The sequence below is a fragment of the Pongo abelii genome, chromosome 11 (assembly GCF_028885655.2).
Source record: "Pongo abelii isolate AG06213 chromosome 11, NHGRI_mPonAbe1-v2.0_pri, whole genome shotgun sequence".
NCBI lineage: Eukaryota > Metazoa > Chordata > Mammalia > Primates > Hominidae > Pongo > Pongo abelii.
Window position 1 is genome coordinate 136610648 of NC_071996.2, and position 14222 is coordinate 136624869.

At 50.3% G+C, this 14222-nt stretch overlaps 1 protein-coding gene across 1 annotated transcript in view; it reads left to right on the forward strand.

The window, feature by feature from the left end:
• INPP5D (inositol polyphosphate-5-phosphatase D) overlaps positions 1-14222 on the forward strand; it is a 147797-nt gene that overhangs the window by 19039 nt on the left and 114536 nt on the right. The window lies entirely within an intron of this gene.

Here is a 14222-nt window from a genome sequence, read left to right on the forward strand (position 1 = left end):
ATGAGGAAGAAAGCGCACATGCAGGTAGCCGGACGTGAAGGCCTGGCTGAGCCTGGCTTCCTCCCAGGCGTCCGTGGGGTGGCTTAGCTGGTAAACCGTGGCCCTCCAAGTGACCCTGCTCTGTGACATGACGGAGTTGCATGCCACAGGCTATTTGTGGCCCATGGGTATAAAGAGGAAACGAAGGTGAAGCAGACTGTCCAGAGATGAAGGGAAAGGAGGGGCTGTGGCTTGGCCGACTGTTGTCTTCAGTCTCTCAAAGGGGAGAGAGGAAGTGGCTCAGGAGGGAGAGAAGGGAGGTGAACTTACAGGAGAACAGACCGTGTTTTCTGAGGGGCTGCGAGACTAGCACAAAACAGTGCCTTTCCATTTGTAGAACTCTGTTCTGTCCAAGGCTGGTGCTCACGGCATCTGATTTCACCAAGCAAAGTCAAAATGTGCAAAACTTGCAGTTCTTTTTTTATATTTTTTATTTTTGAGACAGAGTTTCACTCTTGTCACCCAGGCTGGAGTGCAGTGGCACGATCTCGGCTCCCTGCAACCTCCACCTCCCGGGTTCAAGTGATTCCCCTGCCTCAGTCTCCCGAGTAGCTGGGATTACAGGCGCCCGCCACCATGCGCAGCTGATTTTTGTATTTTTGGTAGAGATAGGGTTTCTCCGTGTTGGCCAGGCTGGTCTTAAACTCCTGACCTCGAATGATCTGCCCACCTTGGCCTCCCAAAGTTCTGGGATTACAGGCATGAGCCACGCTGCCTGGCTGCAGTTAAATTTGAAAGGAAAAATCAGCTGCACCCATCCAAGCCCAGCAAGGCCACCCTAAGTACGGTTTACTAAAGGCTTTGTCTCGCCACAAAATGTGACAACTGAGTGTGTGGAAGCCAGGAGAGCTATTGTTATCTGGCTGCATGAAGAGCACATGGAGGTGGCAAGAAGGAAGGAGACAAAGTTTCCTCATCCCGTGTGTGTGTGTGTGTGTGTGTGTGTGTGTGTGTGTGAGAGAGAGAGAGAGAGAGAGAGATGCTCAGTTCTCAGGGACTAGAGTAAGAGGCACAGCAGTGCATCCACGTCCCAAGCAGAGTAGCCGGGGTCGACAAAGGTTTGGACATCATGTCATGGAAGAGCAATGATGGCGTTGGAGGAGTTTGGTCGAAAAGAAAGTGGAAGTGGGAGGGGAGAGGCAGGGTACACTCTTCAGTTTCAAAGCTTGAAGGGAATGATTCATTTTGTGCGAACTAGGATGCAGTAGTAGACAGGGAGCTGGACTCAAGGTGTGGGGAGACCACAGGCAGGTCCCTGGGGGCAAAAGTCCTCCAGAAGTTGTCAAGAGGGAGAGTGTGGTGAGCAGAACGCCCCTCAGGAAGACAGCTTATGAGGATGAAAGGAATTGCTTCGAGGAGCGACGTGGTTGAGAGAGACCCAAGGGGCATGTGTGATGCAGCCCGGTCCAGGGGCTGTTTGCTGCAAGGCCTCCTTAGGAGATGCGAGTTTAGGCTCAAGCAGAACCACTCCCCACGTAGTTAGGCTGGCTTTGCTGCTGGCTGCCTCATCCTCCTGCCCCTGCGTCCACTGCAGCCTCTAAGGCACATCTGCTGAAGGCTTTCCACTGGCCTAGGGCGCCCGCAGGTTTGGCCTGGTTCTTAGCAGTCACCAGGAGCAGATGTTGGCACACCTAGTACAAGAACGTCCTTTCCAGTGCTTGGCAGCTATTTGCCATGGGAATGTCTGTCTCTGACATGGGCTCTTCACCATGTGTGGGATGTGACCAGTGGAGGGGAGCCCTGTCTAGGGCAGGCAGTTGGCCTCAATGACCTCTACCACTTTTTTCAAGTCTAGGAGGCCATGAGCTGTTCTGGCAGAGTTGGCATCTGTGATAGGTGGTTTGCTGAGAGGAGTCGGCAAACTCTCTTAAGTTAAAAGTTGGTCGATGCTTTTGATCTTTTTTCCCTTTGTGGTTTCTTCTCTTCCTTCAAAGTGAAGAAAACTTTAAGTATGACTGGAAAAGACATGACTCTGTGGCTTCTAGTAGAGTCGGCACCTGCCGCCTGTAAATGTGTAGACTGCGTCTCCGGTTTGCCCCCTCTGTCACCATCATACTCTTGCTACTGTGACGTCTTGTGACCCTGGGAACTGCTGATGAAATCTGGGGCCTCATCAGGCTACTGGGTGGTGGTGGGGGGGGGGTGCAGGGAACAGAAACTCGCCTTGGCTGACTCTGTAAGGGGTAAAGGGTGGGCGGCCTTTGTGGAGATGTGCAGGGCCAGGAAGGAGAAGGCCGCCCTAGGGCCTTGGAACTAGAAGAGCATGGGGTCTGCACGCGGCTTCTCCCGTGGATCAGCTCTTCTCTGTGGGGCCGCTCTTCCCAGCCAGCAGCCTTCCTTCTCAGTCCCCCGTCCTAAGAGGGAGTCTGATGGCTCAGCCTCCATAGCTTTCTCCACATGAGCCACTCAGGGGCTGCCAGTCTGTGTATGAATCGGCTGTCTTGGAGCAGGTGCCCCCCTCTGCCTCTCGGAGATGGGGACAGAGTAATGGGTGCAGCGTGGCTCCTCAAGGTCTCCGCTCAGCCAGGGCAGTGGGCGGGCAGCTTTCATAGAAGATGGGCAGCCCTGCTGGACATATCTTCTCCTGACCCCAGCACTAGGTCTGTGACCTCCTCTGCAGTTGACGGTACAGGGAGCTGTGGGCCTAAGGTGGTCTGAAGAGGTTTCTCTTCAAGGTGAATAAAGGGGAATTCTCATAGGATTCTCCTAGGTGAACTCACCTATGAAAATCTACCTCCAAGAGTAAATGACAGCAGATGTCTACTGAGGACCAAGTGCACACTCACGCCCAATTAAGCAGACTCAGAGCCCTTCGGGGAAGCTTTAGCAGTTATTGATCTCTGCCTATTTTAACTCAAGTTCCTCTTTTCATGTTGAGGCAAAACCTCACAGTCTTTTCTGAGCTTAGCCACAGTTTCTAAATAACTCATTCCTGACACCTGAGCCTGTTCAGTGCCACCAGAATACGAGGCTCCCCAACATAAGAATCTGGCCTGAAACTTTGCCAAGTGAAGCACCGAAAGGCTTTCATTGTTTCTTAGTTTAGTAACTTTAGCTCTTTTCCCGGGGACTACTGTTCTCTTGTCAACACCAAAGATATCTTCGTTCTTTGCAGAACAACTTCATGGAGTTGGCCCACGTGTCATAGCCCGTGACAGCCCCGTATCAATCAGGGAGAGGAGCTACCTCACCTGGGGGATTATTTTCTCTCACTCCATCTTTCACAGACTTAAAAAAAAATCTGAGATGGAAGGGCAGGATGCACACTGTAACTTCATCCAACCCCCTCGTTCTAAATATGAGTGTTGCTGAGAACTGCGGAAGTTGGAACTCACAGCCAGGCCTCCTGGCCTCCCCGGCTAAGCTTTCTTCCTTCCAGCCCAGAAGGTGTTTCCAAGCCTGGCTGGAGTCCCCTGGGGAAGGATGAGCCCAGGACTCTGCTCAGAGGGACAGAGAGACAGGGCAATGTGGCCTCTCAGAGAGCTTGGCATCTTGTCCTTCACACGGTTGTAGATAATATTTGATCCCAGGTGGCATGTCCTTTGTGGTAAATCAGTGAGGTGCCCCTAGAATGAAAGCAGACTCCATTCCCGGCTGGGATCTGCGTTCAAGTCCAATTTGGTCGGCGATGTGGCCTTGGGCAAGGACTGCCAAGAAACTGCTGGAAAGTAGAGATCACACACATACCTCCCAGCACAAGGCAGCTGCTGGGGAGGAGGGTGGAGACAGCAGGGAGCTGGAGGTGCTTTAGAGGATTCTAGGCAGTGCAGTGCTGGGAGTGGTGGGGAAGGAGGGGTAAATTTTGGAACTCCATCTCCCTCAGCTCTGCTCTTTGGGCTATGGGCTTTGTGTCTTCAGGGACCTGAGTAGGCTCTGGAACTGTTAAGCAGTTGTTCAACAGCTGCTGTGCCACTCAAACCCTGAGAACCTTCTGGACTCAGCTTGCACTGCTTGTCCTGGTTGGGGGAGGGTTGGGGGCAGTGCTCTGAGCCCTGTGTGAGGCCAGACGAAGGCAGGATGGCTCAGCCCCGCAGGCCTGACTGTCCTACACCAAGAGAGCCGGTGTCTTGTAAAGCCAAAACTCCTTTCTTGACTTGGAAAGGGAAGTGACTCTCCCCTAAGAGAAGCGGTGCCCATCTCGAGCTGCTCGCTGCAGACTGAGCTGGGAGGCTGCTGCTGCCTTGGAAATGGCCCCTCTCTGGGAGAGTAAGGAAGAGTCTGAGGCCCTGCAAGCCACCCTCATGGGCCAGCTCCAGAGTGGCCAGGGAGGCCTGGAGCGGCCTCAGATGTGTCACATAAATGGCTGTCTCAAACCTAGGGCCACAGTTGAAGCAAAAGAGGCCCTTCGGCTCCACCCTACAACCTTTTGGCCCTTGCGTCCTTTCTGACATCCTTCCCACCAAGAGGAATAAAGCAGAAAATTAGAACTACCCATAATCCCCTATCACATCAATGTTCTCTGTGAACTTCCTGTCTTTTCTTGAGGTTGAGATTGTATCTAGGATATTGATTGTTTCAGTCAAGATGGGAGCACCCCCAGATGTTTTTCTGTTTTGTTTTGTTTTGTTTTTGAGACAGGGTCTTGTTCTGTAGACCAGGCTGGAGTGCAGTGGCGCGATCTCGGCTCACCGCAACCTCTGCTCCCAGGCTCAAGCAATTCTCCCATCTCAGCCTCAAGAGTAGCTGAGATTACAGGTGTGCACCACTATGCCCAGCTAAATTTTGTATTTTTCTGTGGAGACAGGGTTTCACTATGTTGCCCAGGCTGATCTCAAACGCCTGGGCTCAAGTGATCCACCCGCCTCAGCCTCCCAAAGTGTTGGGATTACAGGCGTGAGCCACCGCGCCCAGCCACACTCCCAGGTTTTAATGCAAGTTTAGATGAAGAGTTAGAAAATATCTATCTCATAGACCCTTTCATTATTCTTTCCCGATTTGGAAGAAAAAAATCCAGTGACCTGAGCCATTCTGGTGAGTTCTAAAGAAGAGACACTCATGACTCAAGTCCCTGGTCCCTGACGGTGGCTGTCACGTATCTCCGGGCGGCATGGCTTTTGGAGAGGGAAAACAAAACAACTTTCTAAAAGCTGTTCCGTCACAAGCATCCGGGAGGTGAACGGTTGAGCCATTGTTATTAAGCTCAGGAAGCGAGTGGCAGCTGTTATTGTTCTCAGTGGTCACTGAGTGAAGTAAAGATTCCGTCTGAGCCGCCGGGCAAAGGATGTGGCTCTAACACACTTCCTGAAGTTGCACAACAAGGGGCGCAGAAAAGGTTCAGGGCACAGAAGCCTAGCATGGCCAGGGCTGCCCTGTGTGGGCTCCACAGCCATGCCAAGGACAGTGGGCCCCGAGGGGGTCCGTGCTGGGGGAGGGGTTCCTTTATGCTCTGACACTCACCTTCTAGAAGCCTGCATTTTGAATTGGTTTTTCTGTCTACTGCAGAATATGGACAGATCTATTTTCCAAGCCTCTGAATATCTCAAAACATCTTTAGTTGTCTACACATTTAAGAGTAATTTGATAGATATAAAATTCTTGGAACCAACTGTTCGCTCAAAATCCTATACGAGGTACGGCACTGCCTTCAAGAATGTAGTGTTACGGGCCGGGTGCAGTGGCTCACGCCTGTAATCCCAGCACTTTGGGAGGCTGAGGCAGGTGGATCACCTGAGGTCAGGAGTTTGGGACTAGCCTGGGCAACATGGTGAAACCCCATCTCTACTAACAATGCAAAAATTAGCCGGGCGTGGTGGTGCATGCCTGTAGTCGCAGCTACTCTGGAGGCTGAGGCGGGAGGATCGCTTGAACCTTAGAGGCAGAGGCTGCAGTGAGCTGAGGTCTCACCACTGCACTCCAGCTGGGTGACAGAGCAAGACTGTCTCAAAGAAAAAAAAAAAGAAAAAAGAATGTAGCGTTATGAATAGTTCCGAGTACAAAATCCAAGGCCAAACTTGTGCTGGTTCCTATAGAGGGGACCCATTTTTTTCTTTTTTTTCTACTTTGAAGCCAGTGGGAATTCTTTTCCAGTGTTGTCATTTTCTTTTCATTGATAGTGCGTGCAATGTGTTCGGCTTGTTCACTTTGCAAACTCTGTTCTTTGACACAAAAGACCTTTCTTCTGTTAGGTCTTTGAGTAAGTTTTTATTCCAGCTCTTCTGGCATCTTTCTTCTAATCCCCTGAGAAAGCCAAGCCTCCCCTCGTTTTCTAGACTTCTGGGGTACACATGCCCTTGTGACTGAGCAGCCTCTCCCTCTTGTGTGGCTGCAAGATCCCTAATCCCTTTCCTAGTCTGTCAGAGAATTCTGGAAAGAGTATCCATGCCATTTGTCATCTCTACCTCCAAATGACTGTCTTTATTTTCTCCCCATCCCCACTGGCCATTTTGTCCTTGTTTCTCCATGTTCTAGAGCCTTCTGGTTCACCTTGCCCCAGATCGTGGGCCTGTTTCCTGTCTTTGTTACCCAAAGCAGTCTAGAACTGACATCAACGTGCACCATGTAGCTGATAAGTTTAGACTGGGGAATGGGATGCAAGTGTGACCAATGAGATGTGAAGAGAAGGGCTTTGTGGGCTTTCTAGTAAAGGTCTATTTGTCTTAAAAACAGACATAGGGATAAGATAGCCTCTTTCTTTCTTTCTTCTCTTTTTGAGACAGAGTTTCGCTCTTGTTGCCCAGGGTGGAGTGCAATGACATGATCTCGGCTCACCACAACCTCCACCTCCTGGGTTCAAGTGATTCTCCTGCCTCAGCCTCCTGAGTAGCTGGGATTACAGGCACATGCCACCACGCCGGGCTAATTTTTGTATTTTTAGAAGAGATGGGGCTTCACTATGTTGGCCAGGCTGGTCTCGAACTCCTGACCTCAGGTAATCTGCTTGCCTTGGCCTCCCAAAGTGCTAGGATTACAGGTGTGAGCCACCGCACCCGGCCAAGATAGCCTCTTTCCTACCTTTGGAAGCTGCCATAGGATGTGATAGCTGGGTCTCTGCTGCTGCCTTGTAACCATGAGGAGAGGTAGCTGGCGAGTGAGGCCAACACACGGAAAGGAGAAGTGAGCCTGGGTCCTGGATGATGCCCTTGAATTCGCTGAACAGAATGAAGCAACCTGGGATCTGCCCTGCCTCTAGATTTTCTGTTTTGTGAGTTAATTAATTCCTTTTTGCTCAAGTTAGTTGAGTTAGGGTTTTCTAACAGCGAACAGTGTCCTAACTTACACAGGTTTAAACTATCCTAGGGGAATTTCAAAGCAGAAAAGTGAAAATTTCAAATTGAATATCGAGTTTCACTGCACCAAATTGCTGATGAGCCACGGTCTGACAACACAGTCCCTGGGTCTTCCTTCTCTTTAGCCTGTGTCATGTTTCTGGGGACCTGCTCCAGCCCTGTCCCAGACATTCCTAATGACTTATGTTCCTGTCAGACATCCTTGGGCTCAACATCTCTTTCTCTAATCCTAGCCAGAAAAAGCACAAAAATCAATCAGTATTTTAACAATGTCTATGCACTGGGGAGGCATGATTTCTTGCTTATTGCAGAATGGTTTCGCTTCTCATCTTGACTTTGCCCTTTGAGATCAGGTTCCGGGTCTAAATGTGTCTGTCAGATTTGCAAGAGGCCACTTCGGGTTTGCCAAATAGAAGAAAATCTTTCTGAGAGGCCTCACTTGATCACCCCAGAAAAATAGTCACCCCACCCTTCACCTGTTGCTCTTTAACCCCTTACCCTCCTTTCTTTTCTTTGTGGCACTGATTTTATATTTTATTTATTTATTTTTTATTTTTTTGAGACGGAGTCTCACTCTGTCACCAGGCTGGAGTGCAGTGGCACAATCTCGGCTCACTGCAACCCCTGCCTCCCGGGTTGAAGTGATTCTCCTGCCTCAGCCTCCCGAGTAGCTGGGACTACAGGCACATGCCACCACACCCAGCTAATTTTTGTATTTTTAGTAGAGATAGGGTTTCACCATGTTGCCCAGGATGGTCTCGACCTCTTGACCTTGTGATCCGCCCGCCTCAGCCTCCCAAAGTGCTGGGATTACAGGTGTGAGCCACTATGCCCAGCCCTGATGTATTTTAAAATATAAATTTTTATATTGACTTATTTATCATCTACACTAGAACTATTCCTAGGATGTAGTGAGTGCTTGATAAATACTTATTGAATGAATTAACTCTTCTGCCACCATTAAGAAGATAGGAAGTGCTACAGGTTTCACTTAAAATTATGATTTATCTCACCCTTGCTGTAGTTATCAATCTTAAATTTGTCCTCCGCAGGATCTGCCGTTATCTATTGACTTGCTTTTCATGCCTTGGTCAACTTCCTCCGCATTTGAGACGGGTTCTCTTTTCTGGACTCAGTTCTGCTGTAGCTCCCTCCAAAGTGGATTCTCATTTCAGCATTGAATTGAGCTCCTCATTTTTTTTTTTTCTCGAGATGGAGTATCACTCTGTCCCCCATGCTGGAGTGCAATGGCGAGATCTGGGCTCACCGCAATCTCCGCCTCCTAGGTTCAAGCGATTCTCCTGCCTCAGCCTCCCAAGTAGCTGGGATTACAGCCAGGCGCCACCACCCCCCACTAATTTTTTGTATTTTTAGTAGAGACAGAGTTTCACCATGTTGGCCAGGCTGGTCTCAAACTTCTGACCTTGTGATCTGCCCACCTCAGCCTCCCAAAGTGCTGGGATTACAGGCATGAGCCACCACGCCCGGCTGAGGTTCTCATTTTGTTGCAAGCCTGCCTTGCCTGGCTGATCTTCATGTGTCACTGGCCCTGTTGTCTGTTCATCTTTCTCCTCTTCCTGGGATTTTCACTCCTGGGTCATAAAGGCCTTGCCTTTTGACGTCCACGTGAGGCTGCCGATGCTTCCCGAGATGTCCCGAGACAAGTTCCAGCAGCCACATTTCCAGAGAAGGCTCTTCCTTGGGTCTTCAGGGTGGTGTAATGTCCTAGTTCCCTGGGGGAAACAGTTTCTTCTCTCAAGCTTCTGTTTCCTCCTCAGAAACAGTGGGAGGCCAGCAGTACTTCTCTCCCGTGGAGATTTTGAGGACTAAAAGAGATGGTTTATGTAAGCACGCAGCTCATGTCTGACACGTGACTCCATGGATGACTGTTTTAAAATGGCGAGGACACGCAGAGGCCAGTCAGCTCACTGACACCAACATGGGGTCACCAGGCAGAGGCCCTGGGCCGTGACTGGCCAAGAGCTGGGGACACGAGGCACAGGGGAAGGAGAAAGGGCTGAGAGACTTTGGGACACAAAAAGCTCAGGAGTCCTGGGATTGGCAGCAAGCCCATCCAAAGGGGCCTTGGAGAGGAGGACGAGTGCCTGGAAATCCTGACTGGCCCTGGATCGGGGCCCAGGAGCGAGGGTCGTGGGGGACGGAGGCACCAAGTAGGGCCCCTAGACCTTGTCTGCCTTGAGACCCTCTGAGAACTGGGGTTGTCCTGTGCCTGCTCACTGGGCATACGCCACTGCTGCTTTGGATAACCGAGGAAGACAGAGGCGGGGTGAGGGCGAGGGTGGATGCCTGGGGTCCCACCAGGTGACAAGAGAGAGCCTTGAGGACACGGGAGGGACCAGTAGGAGGCCCCACAACTCCCACCTGGGGCCTATCTTATCATCCCTTTCTGGCCTGGTTCCCTTTTGTTGAGCCCCTGTCAGGAGCTAGGCACTTCATCTGTGTTCTTTAATCCTGGGGGAGGGTTTACTACTATTGTTGCTATGATTACTATTCCCATTTTTAAATTCAAGGAAACAAAGGCTCAGATGAGATAACACGGTTTGCCTGTTTCATAAAACTCGTGACAGAAGAGGGATGTCATTGGAGCCATGCTGTGGCTCTGTGCCCTGCAGCCTGGGGCGCTGGGCTGGAGGGTGAGCTTCACACGAAGGCCACTGGCCTTTGTTTCTCCAGCCACTGGAGGTTCCCCAACTATGGACCCAGCTAAGGGCTTTGCAGTATTTGAGCCATGATCCTTCCTGAATGAGACCCAAGATGACTCTACTTTTAGAGTCACTGGGCTCAGGTCAAGGTGTTGGCAGAGCTGAGCTCCTTCCAGAGGCTTCAGGGGGAAATCCCTGTTCTTGCCTTTTCTGGTTTCTAGGGGGCACCTGCCTTCCTTGGCTCGTGGCCCATTCCTCTGTCCTCAAGTCCAGTGAGCGTTACAGCCGTATGTCCTGACTATATTCCTTGAGGGTCAGAATGACAGCTTAGAGATGCCCGACGGCTCATTCATTTATTAATATTCATGAATATTAATTGGTAACTGAACATACTAATACAACAGCCAGCCACAGAGACAGTCCCTCCTTCATAGGATGTTCAGTCTAGAGACCAATGACAAGCAATTTTCAAGATTAGACTCTGAACCCCAGATTTTTACATCTTGAGGGGGAAGGGTCTCAGAAACCTTCTACAGTGAAAGGAGCTCCCCTCAAGTGGGAGGAAATGAATGGTCCAGCCATGCCTTCCAAAGAACCATCTGAGAGGCACCCAGTCCCTCTTCTGTGCTTCCAAACAATCCCCACACCCAGCGTCCACATCCTCGCATTGTGGGGTGGTAGGCGGCCCGGTGTCTGTCTCTCCCAGTGAGCTGTGGGGGCCTTGAGAACAAGGGCGAGGGTCTCAGTCGCTCGAGTGTCTGCCGTTGGGCACAGGACAGAGGATGCGTCACCATCCCCTGCATGAAAGGCCCAGCTGGACCTGGCTTGAGAAGAGGCTTCTATTGACCACTCAGTGCCTGCAAAACCTCTGAGGTTAACTTTAATCTGCCCTGTTCTTAGCAGACTGTACTTCATTTTGAGTAACCCCGGGAGAGGAAAATCCAAATTTCTCTCTCAAGTATTGAATTAATCCAAACATGAGCAGTTAGTGATTTTTATAAAGAGATTTGCTGTGGAAGAGTAGTTCTTTCATTTCTGCTCTTCCTGGCTGTCTGAGTCAAGAGACCCTGCCGGGCTGGTGGCCATCAGGGTGCCCGACCCATCTCCCTACCATATTTATGCCCCTCATGACTGGCAGGAAAAAGGGTCTGAAATCTTGAAATGGAGAAATGTGTTTTCCAAAATCCAAACATCTCACAAATATATGCTATGAAGACCCTAAAAAGAGTTCTCAGCGCCTCACACAGACACAAGGACAGAACACGAGAACGTAGTCCCAGCCTTTAAAGAGAGAAAACGAACATTCCAACAAGCAGATTCAAAGTCACTCGGGGTCGGGCACGGTGGCTCATGCCTGTAATCCCAGCACTTTGGGAGGCCAAGGCAGGTAGATCACCTGAGGTCAGAAGTTCAAGACCAGCCTGGCCAACATGGCGAAACCCCATCTCTACTAAAAATACAAAAATAGCCGGGTGTGATGGTGCACACCTGTAATCCCAGCTACCCAGGAGGCTGAGGGAAGGAGAATTGCTGTAACCTGGGAGGCAGAGGCTGCAGTGAGCTGAGATCGCGCCACAACACTCTGGCCTGTGTGACAAGAGCAAAACTCCATCTCAAAGGAAAAAAAGAAAAAAAAAAAAAGTAACTTGGAAGTCTACAAGAAAGATACCACCAGCTGCTTGGGAAACCAGATGATAGAACTGCTTTCTCCCCTGACGAAGGCGCTGGGGAGATACTTACTCTTACGACACTAAACACCTTCCTGCCCCAGGGTCTTGGCACCTGCCCTGCCTTGTGCCTGGGACTCCATCCCTCAGGTCACTATGTGGCTGACTGGCCAACAGGATTCCTCCAAGGCCTTTTCCCAGGTCTTCCCATCTAATATCATGCCCTGTCCCATGGCCGCTCCTTATCGCACTCCTGTTTTTTCTTCATAGCCCTTATCGCTGTCTGCAAGGGGATTTGTCTCCATTGCCACTATAACAAATTTCAGCAAACAGAGGGGTTTAAAACAACACAAATTTATTATCTTGCAGTTGTGCAGGCCAGAAGTCCAGAAGCTCTCACTGGGCTCGGGTCAAGGTGTTGGCAGAGCTGAGCTCCTTCCAGAGGCTGCAGGGGGAAATCCCTGTTCTTGCCTTTTCTGGTTTCTAGGGGGCACCTGCCTTCCTTGGCTTGTGGCCCATTCCTCTGTCTTCAGAACCAGTAATGGCCCGTCAGGTCTTTCTCCTGATGCCGTTTCTAGGGCTGTGACTCTCTGCCTCCCTCTTCCCCTTATGAGGGCTCTTGAACGTAGATTGGGAACAGCTGAGTAATTCAGGATCCTCTCCCAACCTCAAGGCCAGCACATGAGCAGCCTTATCTCCCCCAGGCCGTGGTACATAACAGCCACAGGTTCCAGGGATAAGGAGGGCTTGGGAGGCGGAGGCCGTTATTTTTTCTACCACAGCAACTATCTTGATTATGTATTGACTCACTCATTTATTATCTGTCTCCACCACAACGATGTAAGACTCACGAGAGCTAAGACCTCGTCCATCTTGCTCTCCACTGTCTCTGTAGCACCAGAAGAACGCCTGGCACAGAGTAGGTGCTCAGTAAACATTTGCTACATGATTGAATGAAGGAGTAAATTTGCAATACAAACAAAGTGGGAAAGGCCAAGGAGGGAAGGAGAGTGGAGACCTCCAAAGCCTTCCTGTTCTGAAATTATCTGATTCATTCTACAAGATTAACAAAGCCTCTCAAGATGTGGGCGTTCAGGGCCAATGTTTCATAATCAGCTCTGCGAGGTTGGCACTGGGTCTGGGATGAGGCAGGCGGCTGGAGTGACTGGGGGCCCGAGCTGCCAGCCTCATCAGGGAGCTGCCCCAGGCTCTGCCCCCTCAGGCAGTTTCTCTCCAGGCTGCTCCCAGGGCTGGGGACTCTGGGCTTGTCTGCCAGCTGTCACTTCTGTCTTCCCCAGAGTACCTCAAGAGTTTTACGAAAAGAAAAGAAGCAAGCTGGAAAGAAGAGCATCTCAGGGATATGTAATTAGGATAAAAATATCCCTCATAGGCTCTGGGCAATGGGGAAAATGGAGATTGCTCTCGTTCCTGGGCCCAGTGGAACCATGATGGCTTTTGAAACATAATGATTAGCGCGGGTTTTTAGCATTGATGAGCCTGGGCAATGATGAATGCCGTCTATGTGGGTGTGCGGTGCCAAAAGATGTGTGGTTAAATTCTTGAAGGGGAGGAGTTTAAACGGATCTGCATGTAAATACAGGACCTTGGCTTGGGGTGAGAAGGAAAGGGGAAATGGAAATAGCGAGAGGACGAGCTTCCTTAATTGCATGTGGCAGAAGGAAACGGCTATTTCAAAGGCGAACATTGAACATGGGAGGTGGAGGAGGCCTTGGATGCTCCCAACAGCATCCCTTTATCGCTCAATCTCCCGTCCCTTCTTCCATCTTGAGACAGGCCAAGGAGCCCCAGGCCCATCACTGTCAGTGGCTCCCAGGTAGCCAGGGGCGCTCCCACCCCAGCCCCCAGCACCCCCCCGGCCATCTTCATTACTCAGCCCCACCTGACACGTTGCCCCTGACAGGGCTCAGTAGATTCCTGCTGGATGAAAAAGGCATGGGTGAAAGAATCTTGACTCTGAGATAAAAATGGTTACCCAGGAAGAAACAGAAAGAGAAATTAAAGAATATGTCTCGAGAGAAATGGAACAATAAGCAGACTTCAACCTGAGGGCTCTGTGAAGTCAGGTTCTCCTTCACGTGGTCTGACGGGCCACTGCATTCCTCTCTTGTCTAATCTTTCTTTTCTTTTTTTGGACAGAGAAGGATTACTGCAGATTAATATTGATAATTTCTGCTTTTTCTCTTAGGACAGTAGTGAGGGTGAGGAAGTTCAAATCGAAAATACAAAACAGAAGTAAAATCTCCTGACATGGAAATAAGCCTTCCTTCTTGGGAAACTATCAGTGTAAATATATTTCTCTAAAATGTAACTATAGAGTCTGGAATGTATTTGACATCTTAAAAATGGTCTTCAAGACTTTATGGTAAGGCCAGGTGCAGTGGCTCATGCCTGTAATTTCAGCACTTTGGGAGGCTGAGGCAGGCGGATCATTTGAGGTCAGGAGTTCAAGACCAGCCTGGCCAACATGGTGAAACTCTGTCTCTGTCTAATTCAAAAATTAGCCAGGCATGGTGGCGAGTGCCTGTAATCCCAGCTACTCAGGAGGCTGAGGCACGAGAATCTTTTGAACTCGGGAGGCTGAGTTTGCAGTGAGCTGAGATCGCGTC